At 40.4% G+C, this 19715-nt stretch overlaps 1 protein-coding gene across 1 annotated transcript in view; it reads left to right on the top strand.

Annotated features, from left to right (window-relative positions):
- LOC147026490 (E3 ubiquitin-protein ligase MARCHF8-like) overlaps positions 1-19715 on the top strand; it is a 448650-nt gene that overhangs the window by 8046 nt on the left and 420889 nt on the right. The window lies entirely within an intron of this gene.

Genomic DNA, 19715 nt, shown 5'->3' with positions numbered 1-19715 from the left:
AAATAAAAAAGTTGAAAAATGATGTCATCTTTTGACGTCATTTTGACGCACTTCCGGGGACGTCACGTCCAATCGGGGACTACCATTCTGAAAGCTCATAGTTCACTGAACGTTTTAACGTTGGTTTCATGTCAATAGCTCTATTAGATCTGAAGCTATGCCTACAAGTATATTTTGACCTTGAGTGTGACCTTGACCTTGACTACAGAGTTAATTGGAAAAACCTGTACATCAATAAACAGATATTTTGGTACTGATCCTAATGCCTGGATTTGGGAGACTTTGCTTTCTAAATTATATAGATATTTGAATGTAAAATATCAGGACATTTTAGCCACAATTGAAAAATGTCAAGTTCAAACGTCAATGATGTCATAACGGTCAGTCCGATCGATGTAAAATTTGGTGTGTGACGTCCTTAATGTAAGTCCAACAAAACGTTATGATCAAAACTGATGAGATCGAAAATTGAAAATTTACGTCATCTTGTGACGTCATTTAGACGTACTTTCGATGACGTTACGTCAAATCCGACACTACATATCCGAAAGGTATCTGGTCATAGAACAATATGGCGGTGGTTGCATGTCGATAGCTGTATTATGAAGGAAGTTATGCTCAAAATAGTGTTTTTGACCTTTTCATGACCTTGACCTTGACCTTTGACCCGATCGCTCCCAATATCTAATCACATCGTCCTTGGATACTCACGAACCATCCCACCAAATTTCATGCAATTTGGTTTAATACTTTCTGAGTTATGCGAATAACAAACAAACACACATATTCACAAAGAAATAAATACACAGCGACCAAAACATAACCTTTCGCAGAATGCGAAGGTAATAAAAAGACACCTTTTTGATCATTTTTTTAAAACGTATTTTATAATGATTTCATGATGTTGAGTTTCACGGATAGATTGTAGATGGCGACGCATTTTCATCATCTACACTATATCCTTCATTTTGAAGGTCAAGGTCATATGGTGGTGTGAAAAAAATACGGTCATCGTTGAATCTTGCCATGGAAGCAACTGTGAGTTTACTCACAAATGCAGAGGCCACGTGACTGTGCACTTGTTTTGAATTAACCAATCAAGCTGTTTGAGGTCTCTCAGGGGAGGGGGTGCGGGGGGGGGGGGGGACCACCCAGCATGAGTGTGTTCTTACAAGACCCTACACGTTATGATATCTAACACCCTCCACCCCCCCCCCCCCCCCACTCAACACCTCCAACCAAACTCCAAAAACTATTCATCATCCACTTACCATATATTGCTCCACAATGGTGGAAAATCAACAACAATCAAAACAGTAAGATGTCAATGTGCACCATCGCCAAGCACACCAGAAAAGCTGAACAATGCACCATATGTATGTGTGCAAATGCCCTGCCCATCGAAGCAGCACAATTTCATCATACTGGGTTTCGGAGGTTGTATTCATGACAAAGATTTGGAATGAGCAATACCACCAAATCCAACTGCAGGAACATGGTGCTTCCTATGGGCGTCGATTGGTGGGGGACGGGGGGGGGACATGTCCCCCCCCTCTTTTTATCAAGGGGGGGGGGACAACATATCGATCCCCCCCCCCATTTTTTTCATTGAACTTAAGTTACGTAACACAAAACGAGCTGCTCTAGTACAACCAGGCCGAGATGCTCCTCAAATACAAGAATAAATTTTTTAATCTCTATTAAAGTTTCATTGGTCTATCATAATTCTATTAAAGATGATAGGTTAACAATTCAACATTGAGAATCTGTGCTTCCCAAGCCATGGTCTCGCACCGGCCAAGCGTCCATAGCGACGTCGCTTTTTGATCCTTCGATGTCGGCTTTTCCTATCATTGCGAAGCAGAATTCGCCAAGCGTTGGATTGTTCACCCACTAACAGGGAACGTGACCTGTACATTTTGAGGTATGTTGGGACGTTTTCGGACTTTGCATCGTCATTTTATTAGTGTTTAAAGAAATCGCGGCTTCATGGCCCGGAGCGCCACGCCTCGGAGAGTGTTAGGCCGCAACGGCTCGGGGCCCCTTTAGCGACCAAAATAGTTTATTTCACCTTTCTAACCTATATCACCGGATGCCTGATATTATTACCTGCACGATGATGTGTGTGTTTAATATTTGTGACTTCGCACCGTCGAGTTATAAGCCAATAAAAGATTTCGCGGCCTGGTATGCTGATTGAGATGGTGGAGCTTGTGCAGGATGACGCGGTTTCACTCTCCCGGCTCGCACGAACGAATGGAAAGATATTTTGTAATTCTGTTTTCATATTTCGCAGTCGATAAGAGTGGCCTAAATCCCAACGCTGAAAACCGGGTGAAACTCGAAGGAAAAATGGTATTTTGGCGACTAAATTAGCTTTGAAGACTTGGGGAAACATGAAATAAAATGCGCTGATTCACTCGCTTTTGCGGCGGTTAATGTAAATAATTTTTTCATCGGTACTTGGACTTGGGGGAGGTATAGACCTACAAAACGAGAGGTATCATTCGGTCGTCGGACTTATGAGGATTAAATTATAGATTTTAAAAGGTAGCTGTTGAAAAATTTGCAAAATTCACCAAAGCGGTTCGGACAAACGAACGGAAAATTATTTTTGAATTCTGTTCTCGGATTATACAGGATATATAGGGTAGTAATGAGATTACCTCGAAAATCCGATTAAAAAAGGCTTAGGCTTAGTAGCTTAGCCGCGGCTTGCAATTTTTATGAGGAAAAATAACGTTCCGGAAGGAATTTCTCTTCCGCATCATCCGAATAATTCTCCGTTTGCACGAGGACAAAGACGAAGGACCGACCGACAGAATAAGGTGTCTCATTAAACTGTGTGATTTAGAATGATTAAATTGGAGATTTTAAATGCAGCGTTGAAAATAAAATAGAGGATTGTCAGCTTCTTCTCACCATGTCGACCCGCAACGGTTCTGGGCCCCTTTCGCGACCAAAATGGCTTATTTCACCTTTCTAACATATATCGCACTATACTTAAACAAAACGTACGGGCACGCACTATACTTAAACAAAACGTACGGGCACGCACGATACTTAAACAAAACGTACGGGCACGTACTATACTTAAACAAAACGTACGGGCACGTACTATACTTAAACAAAACGTACGGGCACGTACTATACTTAAACAAAACGTACGGGCACGTACTATACTTAAACAAAACGTACGGGCATGCACTATACTTAAACAAAACGTACGGGCATGCACTATACTTAAACAAAACGTACAGGCACGCACTATACTTAAACAAAACGTACAGGCACTATACTTAAACAAAACGTACGGGCACGTACTATATTTAAACAAAACGTACGGGCACGTACTATACTTAAACAAAACGTACGGGCACGTACTATACTTAAACAAAACGTATGGGCACGCACTATACTTAAAGCGTACAGGCACGCATTATACTTAAACAAAACGTAGGGGCACGCATTGTACTTGAACAAAACGTACGGGCACGCATTATACTTAAACAAAACGTACGGGCACGCATTATACTTAAACTAAACGTACGGGCACGCATTGTACTTAAACTAAACGTACGGGCACGCATTATACTTAAACAAAATGTATGGGCATGCATTATACTTAAACAAAACGTATGGGCACGCATTGTACTTAAACAAAACGTACGGGCACGCATTGTACTTAAACAAAACGTACGGGGACGCATTGTACTTAAACTAAACGTACGGGCACGCATTATACTTAAACAAAATGTATGGGCATGCATTATACTTAAACAAAACGTATGGGCACGCATTGTACTTAAACAAAACGTACGGGCACGCATTGTACTTAAACAAAACGTACGGGGACGCACTATACTTAAACAAAACATACGGACACGCATTATACTTAAACAAAGCGTACGGGCACGCACTATACTTAAAGCGTACGGGCACGCACTATACTTAAACAAAACGTACGGTCACGCACTATACTTAAACAAAACGTACGGGCATGCATTATACTTAAACAAAACGTACGGGCACGCATTGTACTTAAATAAAATGTACGGGCACGCATTGTACTTAAACAAAATGTACGGGCACGCATTATACTTAAACAAAATGTACGGGCACGCATTGTACTTAAACAAAACGTATGGGCACGCATTGTACTTAAACTAAACGTATGGGCACGCATTATACTTAAACAAAATGTACGGGCATGCGTTATACTTAAACAAAACGTATGGGCACGCATTGTACTTAAACTAAACGTACGGGCACGCATTGTACTTAAACAAAACGTACGGGCACGCATTGTACTTAAACAAAACGTACGGGCACGCACTTTACTTAAACAAAACGTACGGACACTCATTATACTTAAACAAAGCGTACGGGCACGCACTATACTTAAAGCGTACGGGCACGCATTACACTTAAACAAAACGTACGGGCACGCACTATACTTAAACAAAATGTACGTGCACGCACTATACTTAAACAAAACGTACGGTCACGCACTATACTTAAACAAAATGTACGGGCATGCATTATACTTAAACAAAACGTACGGGCACGCATTGTACTTAAACAAAATGTACGGGCACTCATTGTACTTAAACAAAACGTACGGGCATGCAATATACTTAAACAAAACGTACGGGCACACACGATACTTAAACAAAATGTACGGGCACGCACTATACTTAAACAAAATGTACGGGCACGCACTCTACTTAAACAAAATGTACGGGCACGCACTATACTTAAACAAAACGTACGGGCACGCACTATACTTAAACAAAGGCACGCAGTTTCAAAGTTGTGTTTTTTTTATTATTTTTTTGCACGTACGGGCACGCACTAGTGGAAATGATGAATGTATTTACAAATCAAACTATGTACAATAATTGGAAAGAAGAGAGTGCACGTCCGGACGGCAACAGATCTTAATCCCTCGTCCCCTGGTCTCGTGGTTTGTGAGAGGGAAAGAATTACATAAATGTTCACATTACAACTGATTTTAGCTCATTCCTTTGGTGAACCCTTTTGATGGTATGCAAATCAAGAACACAATCTTTAACGACGACACTAACTATGAATCAATAATATCATAATCATCTCACTCAACTTTAGCTCATTGGTTAATTAAATGCAGATGAAATAAAATGCTGAATATTAATAATTCCAGGTAATAAAATACCAGGGTATCTGACCCTAACCAAAAGTAATAAAAGTAATAAGCGCGTAGCCGGGAACTAAGCGAGTAATGGAATGCTAAATTGGGAGCTCAGATGCTAAATTAAGAATTGAACTCGTATCGGCACTCTTTTAGTAATACATGTGCTACGCAAAGCTTATCACATGTCAACATTGTGCCTGGAGGTATAGTGACCTCGCCAAAAGTATGTTGACCTTAAAAATGCCGTTACGCAAACATAACCCTTATAATTCACATGTCAAAATTTATTCAACTGAAATGTAATTCCCTTCTCGTTTCATAGAAGATATGGATATCAGAAAGTTTTTCGCGACAGCATCAAGTGGCACATCCCCGACCCCTCTCCTGGAGCAATCCAGTTCCCAGAAAGAGGTGGATGATTCAAAGGAGAATATAGCAGAAAAGGGTGCATGTGCGAGTACTCAGCCTAATTTCCCAGATCAGCCTTTTCAACCTCATGATGTCAGTTGTATCCAAGTCCAAATACTGCCAAACCGAAAGTTGAAGTTTCAACAACAGTGGTTCAAAGATTTTCCGTGGCTTCATTTTGATCAGAGCATCGGCGGTGTACTCTGTCACACCTGTACGGACACTTTTCGTGAAAAACTTACTGAACTTTCCCGCTGTGCAGAAGACGCATTTGTCTGAAAGGGCTTTCGGAAATGGGAAAAGGATACAGAAAAATTCAGACAACACGAATGATCAAACACACATAGGCTTGCCTCTGAAATGTCTCAGAAGTCAACCTGGTGTCCATGTGCAGCTGAGCAGCAAACTGCTAGAAGAGCAAATACATCAGAGGGTTAAATTTGGATAAAAAATCTGCACGGTCAGCACTTCTGAAGATTATCACCTCACTGCAATATTTAGCCCGACAAGGTTTTGCAATTCGTGGGAAGGATGCCTCTGAAGGGAATTTAAAAATGCTCTTCCAGTTGTGGGCCGAGGATGATGTAAACCTCAAGACGTGGCTGTCAAGGAAGATGACGTTCACAAGTGGAGAAATTCAGAACGAAATTCTACAGTTGATGAGTCATGCCATCCTCAGAAATATCTGCAGTAACCTGAATGAAATGTCCACTCAGTTTGGACTCGTAACTGATGGAACGCAAGATATTCAGGGTAATGAGCAGGAGTCGGTGTGTGTGTGCACTACGTGATGGATTCCTTTGATGTTCAAGAAGATCTCATCGGCCTCTACCAAGTATCATCAACAACAGGAGTATCACTTTGTAAGATGCTTCAGGATGTCCTAATTTGGTGTCAACTCCATATTGAACACCTTAGAGCGCAGACTTACGATGGGGAAAGCAACATGTACGGAAAGTACAAGGGCTGTCAAGCACAGCTAAAAAAAAACTCCAACCGCTGGCCAATAATTATGTTCACTATGGAGCTCATGTCACCCAACTCATTACATCCAAAGCCCTACAAACTGCACCGTTCAGAAGAGACGTCCTCGATTATGTCCAGGTACTCAGCAACATCTACAACAACTCTGGAAAATTCAAGCATCTGTACTTGAATATCCACGCTGACGATGCTGACACTCCTTGCCCTACACGCCTGAGGCCAATTTGCCCGACGCGTTGGTTAACTCGTTCTCCTGCCGTGAAATCGATATTGGATAACTATGAAGCGGTACTGGATGCCCTTCAACAAGCAAGTGATGACTTTGGCACAAACACGGCATCGCGAGCCAACGGTATTCAAAGCTCTCTTTCATCAGAAGTGTGTTCTCGGTCTGTTTGCATCATTGCCCGTTCTCCAATCCCTTGAATACCTCAATAAGGCACTTCAGGGTTCACAAGTTACCGTCTCTGGTATGCTTACTGCTGCAAAGGTAACTTCACAGAATCTCCAATCTCTCCGTACCGACCAGACGTTTAAGGAGGTTTTCGAAGCAGCACAACAGAAGCTCCAGCAGTGCCAACTAGATCCAGTGACCCTCTCTCGGAAGTGCAAGCTTCCGAAGAGACTTGATGGAGGCATGCAGGAATACACTGCCAATTCTGCAGAGGAGGTATACAGAGTTGAATTTTTCAAAGTCTTCAACAGCGCATCCGAGAACTTGAATGAGTACTTCACATCAACCGACCTCATGGCGTATTGGGACTTGGGTGAAATGCTCCTGCCTGGGTCATTCAAACCACAAATAGTCCGAAAATATCCAGAACTGTCGGATTCCCTAGAGCAAGAACTTGGCTTCTTTCGTAACCAGTTCAGTGGTTCATCTGTTGAGGATTACCGTAAGATATTTGTAGATATGGTGCTGGAAGTCCGTCGAATGTTCCCTCAGGTAGAACGTTTGCTTAGGCTTCTATTGGTTTCCCCAGCAAGTTCATGCGAAGCTGAACGGTCATTCAGCGCACTCAGACGTATGAAGACTTGGTTACGTTCAACAATGACCCAACAACGCCTCAACCATCTCATGATCTGTCATGTTCATCGAGATCGTCTGACTGCACTTGACCGCCAAGACATTACTACAAAGTTTTTAACTCGATCAGCAGACAAGAGGGTTCATATTTTTAGCAAGTTTTAAGGTAAGTTGACCGTACTCGTGTAATATCAATTTGTACGTCAGTCTAGTTTTCAGTTTATGTTTAGTGAATCAGTTCAAGGGTCGTGAGAAGGAGGCTTGACAAACAATTCTTTATATATATATATATATATATATATATATATATATATATATATATATATATTCTTTGATGCCACTTGAAACTTTGAAATGTGTATGATTAATGCTTAATTAATTTCGCTCCGTCTGCTTACATTTGATAAAAAGATGGTCAGATTAATTTAAGGGATTTGTGTGATCAGAGGGCAGCTTGTCAACGAGCATATAAAATCAAGAATTTGCAAGGGTAGACTTGCTACGTCCACGCCGGCACAAAGTGGGCTTCGTGGTCTGGACATGCAATGTCCCCCCCCCCCACACTTTTCAAAAGCAATCGATGCCCTTGGTGCTTCCTATAAATGGAGATGGCATTCACCAGCTTCAACAGATGTCACAAGCCTGGTGTTGGCTTCATGATAAAAGTGGCTACCTTATGATCTTAACACCGTGAGTTTGAGCACCTGTTTTTTTTCAGTTAAATAACACCAGGTCGGTTGATTCAGCCTGTCATTCTACTGATGTTAGCAAAATGAGTACCTGTTTAGTGGAAAAAGGGGGCACTGCATCAACCATGCTTGCAGCAGTGATGCAACCAGCAGTCACCTGCTGCATAGAAAATAATAATACAAGATGTCACACTATACAAATTGAATCCCTTCGCTGTTTAGGTTTTTGTGTTATTAGACATGATTTTACTGCTGACACAGAACTTCTTTATTTTTTGTGACCAGGAGTTGATTTAACCCTCTGATGTATGGTAAAATGGAGTATCCTGAATATATTTGGACAAAGATGTCTGAATACCCATCCTCTTGACTCACCGGCAGAGTATAAAGCCATGTGTGTAGAGAGGATATTTTGGACTTGCCTTATCTGTTGCTTTGCTCCAAAATGTCAAAAATGCTTTGAGTTTGTAAGGTATTGCAACCTGATTTGATAGCCTTCTTCATTTGGTGATCCGTGCAGTGCATTCCAAGATCCTCAACTGCTTTTCCAAGTTTGATCTCCCAATCACTGTAACCTGTTAATAAGGACTAATTAAGTCGTGCTGCTGCAGATTCCAGCTGTGATTAATTTATTTGTTGTAAAAACGCAGAAGCTTTGCAAGATGGCGAGCACATCATGCCTTTCCCTCACTTACCAACCCTGGGAGCATCAATGCGGGTTGTTGTTGTTGATGAGCACTGCTTCCAGCAACACAGTCTGTGCTTTTATCAATTGAATCAAGCATGAATGTTGCTCTTGGTGTGACTAACTGAGCACGTTTACGCATGAACCCACATGAAAATGATGACACATGAAACAGAACAAAGAACCGTCAGTGGTTTGTCAGGAGTAAAGAGTCCATTGGCAATGCCTTACTTGTTGGACAGCCAGTCCGATGTTTTAACTGCTTCCTCTAATTGTGTTTGTATGAGTTAAATGGATTTTTTTTTTGAAGTTCTGTAATCTGATTGTCCTTGTGCTTTTCTTCTTACTGGCCAAACATATTTTGCCGATAAGATTGCAAATAGTTGTTTAGCTGTGTAGTGTCTAATTGCTTGGAGATCCTAGTGGCCGAATCGCTCTGGGTCTGGAGTCCACACTGGTCGTGGGTTCATGACACCATGGATGCAAAAATGACAGATTTACCACTCATCCTGTGCCCTTCAAAACATTCTTCATTTCTCTTCCTTCACCTCCCAAGCTTTAGTCTCTTAATTGTGATTCTTCCTTTCTCACATCCCTAAACCTCCCTTTTCCTTTAATTTCCCAACCTTCAGTGTTTGTTTTTCTTTGATATTTATTATTTCCATTTCCATGTTTCCCCCTCGATGCCCATAGAATATGGAACACTCCTGTATAAATGATGTGCAAATTGCCCCCGCGGTTCAGGCAAGGAAGCATAAAGTCTGATCTGTGACTTTTTTTTTTTCATCTGTTTACCATAAGGACAAAGTGCAGCACAAGGAAGATCTATATCACATCGGCAGAGAGAAAAGGCATATTGATTGGTAAAGAGAAGGTCAAATCGAGTAAAAACAAATTTGCAAACAATCCAGCGAGGAGTATAAAAAGGGGAAAAATCCACTAAACTTGGTTCACTGTGAGAGATAGAGACAGAGAGACAGATACAGATGCAGAGAATGCCCTTAACACCGCAAGACAAGTTAAATATAGAAGGGAAGAATAAAAGTAATTGTCTGATTTGATTTAAACACACAGTTTTGATTATTGTATGGTTTTAAATAATGAATAATTATTTCGTTATCACTGCACACATGCATCTATTTCAACCAATGACAGCTCTTACTTATAAAGTTCAGCAGACCTGCAATGTGATCTCATCTCGTTACTATTACCATTCCCTGTGTTCCAAGCATTGTGTAAAAGATGTGAATAATGATTGTATTTTGATCCATAATCACTTGATTTGTAATAACCTGCTCCATTGGGACAGCCTTGTTATCCCTTGAACATTCATGACCATTTTTCATTTTGGTAGTGTGTATATAGCTATACAAACAGACTCAAACACTGAGTTCAGAAGTAGTCAGACAAGACAGTTGGAGTGTATCATGCTATCTGTCTGGAGGTTTTATCACTGATTCAATCCCAGCTCATGCATTTAACTGGCTTTAACACTTTATGCCATAAGGGGCTGAACTTTGTGTCCATTTTTTTAAAATTATTATTATTACTATTCTTTTATGACAATAAACCTTCATAAACGAGTAAAGTAAAATTCACAGAAAGAATGTCATAATTAAAAACAACAGAAGGAAAGTCATGTTAACCCCAGCATGATACATAGGCAGGGTCCAATGGACCTGGCTGATTTTTTTTTTTTTTTTGACGTGCAAAACTATTTTACTTAAATTTCTATTTCCTTCCCTTTCATGCGTCCCTCAAGTCGAATTTTTACAACATTTTATTTCCAACGAAATATCACGTGATCTATGAGGTGCGTCCTCTTGCTTTTTGAGAGCGTTGTACAAAACCTTTTCTGCATCCTTATTCATCGACATTGTTTTGAGATTTATGATTGGTATTTTTCTATTTTAAAATCATTTACCACCGGGTTTCTCCCTTTGACAAAGGTAAGTTTCTTCTTAGTCTCATTATTTCCTAATTTATGAAGTTTTACGAGGTTTATCTTCACGTGTTTTTACCTGCGTTTGTTCGGTCCTGCAGGCAGGATGGCCGATTTTCCGTTCAGTTTGGTCTGTCTATTTTGCATTACTCTGTTTAATTTCATGTTTTCAAGTGTTTGGTTTTCCGAAAAATTTATTTATTTTATCAATAAAACATATAATCAATATCTATTTAGTCATTGCATTGATGTTAGTTCAGCAAATCGAATGGTTTTGGTCTCCATGTAAAAATGGTTGGTTGGATGAAGAAAAAACATCTCGAAGGTTGATATGATGCCATGTTCGCATACAAGATGTCTCAAATGATTGAAATGTTCAAAATTTGGGAATGCACGCTGATATATGAATTATTTTTCCCCAGTATTTCACTTTGTTTCATTTCCTGGTCTATTGACTGAAAGCCCACTGGCAGAAAGTCAAAAAAAATAGTGATTCGACATTTTCTAGGCAATTTTTTTTGAGCGAATATTCCAATGCTAGCCACAACTTTGCATAGAAAAATAAATAAATTTTAAAAAACAGGCTGCAACGATTGAACAACAATTTTTTTTTTGCACTTTTTTCACTCATATTATCGAATGCCTGATCTTCGAATCGCTGCAATGCTTATAAATGCCAGAGACGCCAGTGTTTGTGGCTTCATTTCATTTTCGCACATGCCATGAGCTCTGAAATCTCTTAAACTAAGCAGAATTATAAATTAAATTTAAACTCCAGATTTGAACTTAGCAGCAGTTCTGACACTAAAGAAAGTGTTCATTTGCATAATTTGGGCATAGTTTCACATATCAGGCATCTACGGGAGGTGTTTAATATTACGGATCAGTGATTGTGAAGCTCTTGCCAAACCAGCCATTCCTTATGAACCATTACGATGGAGTGCTTTATTGAGTGCTTAAGCCACTTGGCGAATGCTCTACAAGCTGCTTCTTCATTCGTTTCAGTAAAAGTAGCCATTCTTTCAATCTAAGCACATTGATTTGACTACTTTTCTCCCTTTCTTGGACCATGTGGTGCTGTGCGGTGCTTCAAGAGGTGTCCCATCTGATGAAAATGTGTAATTTTATTTTTAAGAAGACATCACTTTAACATTTATGTGCAATCTGCTTTTATAATCCACCCCTCACTTCAATATATATATATATATATATATATATATATATATATATATATATATATATATATATATATATATATATATATATATATATATATATATACACACACATCTGACCAGGTGTTCCTCATGTTTGTTCGGTCAGGGAAGGCATCGAGCATAGATTGACATTTTGTGTTCTGTGACTTGATATATTTTGAATTGAATTTCGCTAATTTCCCACTTGAATTCCTCTTTCAAAGAACTCTGTTTGAAGGTAAATCTTTGTGTTTGTCGTTTGATGTGTTTTATGTGTGTTTACATTTGTGCGTGTATGTTTGTATATAAACTGTATTACCATAGCGGCACTTGGCACACGTGTGTGTGTGTGTGTGTGTGTGTGTGTGTGTGTGTGTGTGTGTGTGTGTGTGTGTGTGTGTGTGTGTGTGTGTGTGTGTGTGTGTGTGTGTGTGTGTGTGTGTTATTGGTTGTCATCTCCATATTCGGGTTTCAGAATGTGGAACGGAGCCTGCACATGTCTCAAAGTGTGTGTGTGTGTGTGTGTATGCGCGCGCGCGGTTGGGGGGGGCGGGGTGTGGGGAGGGTGTTGTCGGTTGTGTAGAAAAATTCAGTTCTTCTCTGTCAGAGTCTGAGATCATTTATTCACAACTATCAACAAACATGCGCATGGAGAAAGAATAAAAACAAGACACAAGCAATATCAAACACTATCCTCTTTGTGTCCCAAATGCACACAGCAATGCCCTTTATACGATTTTGACAGGAAAGACAGGGAAGGGTGAGACATTTGGCGAGGGATAATTAAAGGGAGGGGGAGAATTTACTCAAAGTTATTTGACTCCAGTACAAAAGTAAGGCCTTATTACCTCCACTACCAGAGGTGAAGGAGGTTATATTTTCACCCATTTCTGTCCATTTGTGTCTTTGTCTGTTTCTTTGTATACAGGATATCTCAAAAAGTTGTGAACGGATCCGGATGAAATTTTGTGGACGGGTTCATTGTGTGAAACGGACGAATTGATTATATTTTGGAGAAGATCCGGATCCGACTAATAGAATATTTTTAAGTGATTTCACCATTGGGTCGTAGTCCATGAACTGGTCACCCTAAAAAGGCGGAGTTGTAACATGTTTTTCAAAACATCCACTTTCCTTTTTAACTGCAGACCAGAAAAACCACAAATATCTTGGTATGAGAAGATAGGTAATTTTATCTAGTTTAATGTGGAAAAAACAGAAATAAAAAATATGCAATAGTTTTTGTGTAACAGGCAAATAAGTTATACAAGTCACGGGTGGAGTCAACAGGCGGAGGCGGCGGATGTGGTGGAGGCGACGGATGTGGTGAGTCAAATTTGGAATAAACTGAATTTATTTCAATCAATAAGCTTTAATCTAATCTATTTTGATATTTTTTAGGTGAGTAACACTTGGGACTTGCTGTTGCATGATGCAAAATTGATTATTCAACTCGTTATTATTCAGCAAACCCTGACCAATATGTACAAACTCCTAAAAGAGATCCAGTAAATATCTTTACATAGTTATGTATCTAGCAGATTCTCAGGATTAATTTGGCACTTGAATTGTCCAAAACGGCCAAAGGATAACTGATCCACATCCAATTTACTCAGAAAGGGTGAATTCTCGATAAACACGAAAATGTGTTTTCCTTGTAACACATTATCCATGAAAGTTCTTAATTAAAAATACCATATTTGCCGTTAATTAGTGGTTTTTGCAAAAAAAAATTCATGCAAGTGCATGTAGCTTGGTGATGTCTATCAACACAGAGAAAACTGAAAAAATTGAATATTTTGACCCTGTAATGCAAATGATGACCAGTTCATGAAGTACGACCATTGAGAGATAGGGCAAAAATGATATGTAGCATGATATCTCAAAAGGTTGTGGAGAGATTCGGATGAAACTCTCTGGACAGGTTGGGTGTATGACAAGAAAGAATTGATTCAATTTTAGTGAAGATCTGGATCCGGATCCAGATACGAGAATTATTTAACTTTGAAAGTGATTCTTTACCATTGAGAGATAGGGCCAAAACGATATAGTACTGCATTGCATGATATATCAAAAATGTATTGGGCCCGATATGTTCTCCTGGATCAGGCATTATGTGACAGAGGTATGTGCTCTACGGAGTGCCCTTCTAGTTGTACTTCGATCGATTGAGATGTTGTCTGTTGTTATTGTTTTTCCTTGTACAAATGTGCATTTGGTACATCTGTCAAGACCAAACTCCGTTAAGATGTCATCTGAGTACTGCTTTACTAGTTCCAGCTTACCTGCCAATTTCTGATCATTCGGTGCAAAAGTTTGAGATCATCCATGTAAAGTAGATGTTACCTTTCTTGTTTATTATTACTTACAAAATCTAAAGATTTTGTTCGTATATTGATGACTTCGTCCTCTGTTTGTGTGTTCGTGTGTTTGTGTTTGTGTTTGTTTGTAGGCACGATAACTCGAGGAAGGGGAGAATCTACCAATGTCAAATTACACCATGTGATTCAGGAGGGTTATGGCTAGCACTGATTAGATTTTGGTCAAAATCGGTCACAGTGCGGTCAAACATAATTCCATAAATTCATGTTGAGAAATGGAGTATTTTTGCTTCGGTCGACGTTACGAGTTCGTTTTAACTCGGATCGCAATCCTGTCTTCACTTTTGGTAATGGCTAAGTATGCTTAACACTTGGTTGTTGAAATTCTGGTAAAAATCGGATGTTTTATGAGATTTATGTCGGGTGTCGTATCTGAGGTATTATGTACTGAAGATTATGCTAATAAGGGGGATTGTAACACACGGCACTATGCGCTTGTTAGGTTATCTCTTATCTATCATCTCAGTAGAGATGACCTCATAATAAGTCTCGAAGTCTGTCCTTCCGTCCGTCCACAATCAAACCGAGTGGAGACAAATAACCAATAGTGGAATGGATAGAGGTCGATGAGACATGCACAACGATATAACTTTCAAGGTCGTCCAAGGTCGAGGTCAACTTCACGAGATTGTGAAAGTTGCGAAAATCGTCGATTTCAAATCGTATCTCCTCCCTCATTTATCAGGAGAGATCAAATGTTATTAGTGATTCAAATACTATGAACTATTATCTAGAACAACAGGAGCCATTTTTTTGAAATTTGCTCTCGTTCCGATTTTATAGCCCTTCAAACTTCGCTCTGATTCCCCGTATGGGCCGTTCATAAAGTACATTAAAAAAAAAAGTATTAAATTAAGAACCGGAACTCTCCGAGACAAATATTACATTTGAAGCTTTTGTCAGATTTAACTAAAACAATGGAACACAAGTTTATATGCACTCTTACTTTCATTTATAACATTAACATTGTCTTGAATGTCAATTTGTACTTTTATTTTCATAAATGACATGCTGTGATATTAAAAGAAAAAGGTAAATTACACCGCAAGGGACTGCATTGTCATGGCTTACAAACATCGGTTCATAAGGAACTGCTGGCTTTGCAAGCGATTAGCGATATATGATGGGGGTGGGTGGTTTAAAGCCTGCGTACAGGGGTGGGTGGTTTAAAGTCTGCATACGGCATGTGTACAGGGGTGGGTGGTTTAAAGTCCGTGTACGGCCTGTGTACAGGGGTGGGTGGTTTAAAGTCTGCATACGGCATGTGTACAGGGGTGGGTGGTTTAAAGTCTGCATACGGCATGTGTACAGGGGTGGGTGGTTTAAAGTCCGTGTACGGCCTGTGTACAGTGGTTGGTGGTTTAAAGTCTGCATACGGCATGTGTACAGGAAGGGTGGTTTTAAGCCCGCGTACGGTCTGTGTACAGTGGTGGGTGGTTTAAAGCCCGCGTACGGCCTGTGTACAGGGGTGGGTGGTTTAAAGCCCGCGTACGGCCTGCGTACAGGGGTGGGTGGTTTAAAGCCCGCGTAGGCCTGCGTACAGGGGTGGGTGGTTTAAAGTCCGCGTACAGCCTGTGTACAGTGGTGGGTGGTTTAAAGCCCGCGTACGGCCTGTGTACAGGGGTGGGTGGTTTGAAACCCGCGTAGGCCTGCGTACAGGGGTGGGTGGTTTGAAACCCGCGTAGGCCTGCGTACAGGGGTGGGTGGTTTGAAACCCGCGTAGGCCTGCGTACAGGGGTGGGTTGATGGTACGATACTAGTGGGTGGGTGGTCACTAGCCTGCATACAGAGGGGGTGGGTGGTCACTAGCCTGCATATAGAGGGGGGTGGGTGGTTTTGAAACCCGGAAGTGGAGCATACGTACTTTATGAACTGCCCCTATTCCAGTCTGGCACAGAGTTACTTACTTTCGACCTCGAGCAGAGATGAACGGCACTCCCGCTCGGGGTATTTTTTTAAAGTCAATTTCAATCCTGTCTTCACTTTTGGTAACGGTTAAGTATGCTTAACACTCTGTTGTCGAAATTCTGGTAAAAAAAATCGCATGTTTTATGAGAGGTTTGGTACAGAATCATCGTAGAAACTTGTGGTTTGCGTCGCTACCTTCTCCAGAGACAGCTTTTATTGGACAAGGTCAGAGGTCAATTTGACGATTTCGTAAGTACCAGTCTATGACTGCTTGTTTGGTCATTTTTCTGTTGCACGTAAGATTGTATCCGTGTCCTTGTTCATTGATGAGGTTACTCGGTGGGTCCAGAGCGAGACAAAATACGAGGGGAAAGCCTGTTACCTTGTAAGATACCACATCGTATCTTTTTGCCTGGGATTTCAATTTTTCCTTCCACATAAGGTAATATCAGCATTGTTTTCCAGAGCGTCATTGCTTTCTCCATCAGTTTGACTATTTGGGGGTCAGTTTTCTACACTTGCATGCATCTTATAATCCATGAATGTGAAACACCATCAAAAGCTTTTTTGTAATCTATCCAGGATGTGGAAAAGTTGGTTTGTCAGTGCTTGCAGTTTTCAAGTTTGGTTTTGTTTCATATAATAAATGTTCTATTGTTCCATCGCATCCTCTCTTACATCCTTTCTGCTCTGCCTCTGAAGCTTCTTGTTGAGTGAGGTGGTCATAAACTGCATCAGTGATTATACCTGTAAAAAGTTTGAATGTTATTGGTCTATATTTGTTAGCTGGATGGGTTTCTTCAGATTTCAGGATTAAAAGAGTGTTGCCTTCTGTGAAACATTCATCCATTGGTTGTTCCCCTTGCATGAGTTTGTCAAATGCTCAAGCATAGTGACGGTGGAGAGCATGTTGTTGCTTCAGCCAGAAGTTTGGAATTCCGTCCAGCTCTTTTTGAAGTTTGGTGCTTTTGCGAGATATTTTCTAATTTTCTCTTCATCAATTGTCATTGGGTGCATTTATACCCTGATTAAACCTTTGTATTCACACCCATTGCTTTCCAGGTCATTGTGCACTCCTCCTCTCTCATTAGCTCATTAGCCCCTCCCCCACGCAACGGAATATGGGATTTTACAATTGTGTGTGCGCGTGTGCGCGTGCGTGCGTGTGTGCGTGCGCGTGTGCGCGTGCGTGCGTGTGCTGTAACGTTTTTACCATTTGAGCTTTTGTCATAAAATTTTCAACAAAGCTTTATCATGAGAATATGGAGGTCAAATTAATAATTTTTAAAAAGTAATAATAATAATTATTATTATTATTGTCATTATTATTATTATTGTTCGACTCTTTTCTTTTTGGCCTTTTTATTATTTTTTTGCTCTTATTTTTATTTTAACATTTTCTTTTCAGCAACCACTTGATTGATGGCACAATTTTCAGGGTAGAAGCCCCCCCCCCCAATAAAAAAATATTTAATGAAAATTGTGAAGTAATCGGTCATGTGGTATGGTTGCCATCTTGGATTAAACGCAAAAAATTAAAACATTATATCTCTAAAACTGCTGATCAGAAAAATTTGAAACTTTGCACATCTCATTCTACTCCCAATGGATAATAAAGGATTGTAAAGATCACTTCATCAGTGAATGGAAGACCAGCCACAAATGTTTTAATCAAAATCCTTGTTTACCATTTAGATTTTGAATGTATGTCCAGGCCATAACATTATTACCAATCAAGAAGCCTTTATTATGGGTTTGCAGAGAATGCAAGTGAATAAAATGTACATTTTTTTTTCTTTTTTGAACTGTCGTTTTCGTCAAGTTTAGTTTGAGTATAAAGCAATCATGGATGGGCTTTGTATTTTGAGATGCTCTGTCGTTTGTTTTGGTTTCATTTCTGTTTCATCCCTAGTTTTCCCCTTCCTCTTATTGTTTGAGATTGTATCCAGCGTGTTCACCCCTGTATCCTCCTTCCCCCTCTGTGTGATATCACTCTTTTCTTTTTGTATACCTTGTCGAGGCTCATATGAGAGCGAACACACAATGCACATCAAAGGGGGCATGAGGCAAGAGAGGCGGGAGTGGGAAGGACAAAATAGTGGAGAACAGAGACATTAGTAGTTTTGTGGAAGGGAGAGGGATGGGGTGGGGAACATGGGGACATTACAAGATGGACATTACAGGGACTTTCAGGAAGGAAAGGAGGTGGGCTTGAGTGGATTATCGGGGGTAGAAAAGATCGAGGATTTGGATGGGGGATGATAAGAGGTGGTGGTGAACAGCTGTTTTGAAGGGCTGGTGGGAAGAATGGGATTGAATAGAGTGAGGGAGTTTATTTCAAAGGCGGGAAAAAAGAGGAATGAAAGAGTGAAGGTGAGCAGTGATTTTGTGATTTTGGTAGTTTTACCAGAGGGGGGTTGTTGGCGGACCTTGAGCTCCCTGCAGAAATGTGGTGGGGACAAATCGCAGAGAGAGCAAGGGGGGAGGCTGGAGAGGAGACTGTGGAAGACAGAAAGACCACCGACCAGCCTGTGGTGAGAGAGTGAGAGGCTGAAAGACAGCCTCATCGCGGGATGAGGCTGAGTCATTCCTCATTTCCCATGCCTATTCTTCCTCCAAGTGTTCCTCTAGTGTGTCCCTCTGCCCTGGTGTTGGTGTGTTTATGTTCTTTCCATATTTTTGTTGTTATGATCTGGTCTGTTCTGTGTTCCATGAGCCTCAGAATCCAGGTTCTTCCATGAGCCTCGATTTTTGTAATGCTCACGAAAGGAAATTGTTCAATCTTCTGTATTTATGCAATCGTGATTACACAGAGGTGTCATGATGTTGGGTGTTCATAAGTGTGTTGTCTTGTGTGCAGCAATGAAGTTAATTCATCAAATTATTCACCTTCTGTCACATCATGCAAACGTCTCACTATGTGAAACAAGAGCGAGAATTGCTTTGTAATACATGTCCCCTAATGGTCCCAATGAATGTTCGGGAGATAAAAATTAGTTTGCTTTAACGCACGCTCGAGCCGATCCAAAATTAAGTAGAAACTCTTTAACCCACCATGTTTAGTTACCTTTCTCGGCTTTACCTATTTCATATTAAAAACAACTCAATGTACATACATGAAGCATAAACATACATTCGGCTTCTGTGCATATTTCATACATCATGTTTATATATACCTGGGATCATTCCAATTGCACTGGGCCATGGACTAAAACCCTAGCCTATGACCTGATATCTGTCAATCTGTGCTGCTTCATGCAATGGGGGCACGTGATTTTATTGGGATGGGGTCAGGCCAGCTGTCTAGCCATTGGGTATAAGC

This window comes from Eptatretus burgeri, chromosome 5, assembly GCF_056783735.1.
Source record: "Eptatretus burgeri isolate ZD-2024b chromosome 5, Ebu_testis_v1, whole genome shotgun sequence".
NCBI lineage: Eukaryota > Metazoa > Chordata > Myxini > Myxiniformes > Myxinidae > Eptatretus > Eptatretus burgeri.
This window is presented reverse-complemented; position numbering and strand designations above follow the sequence as displayed.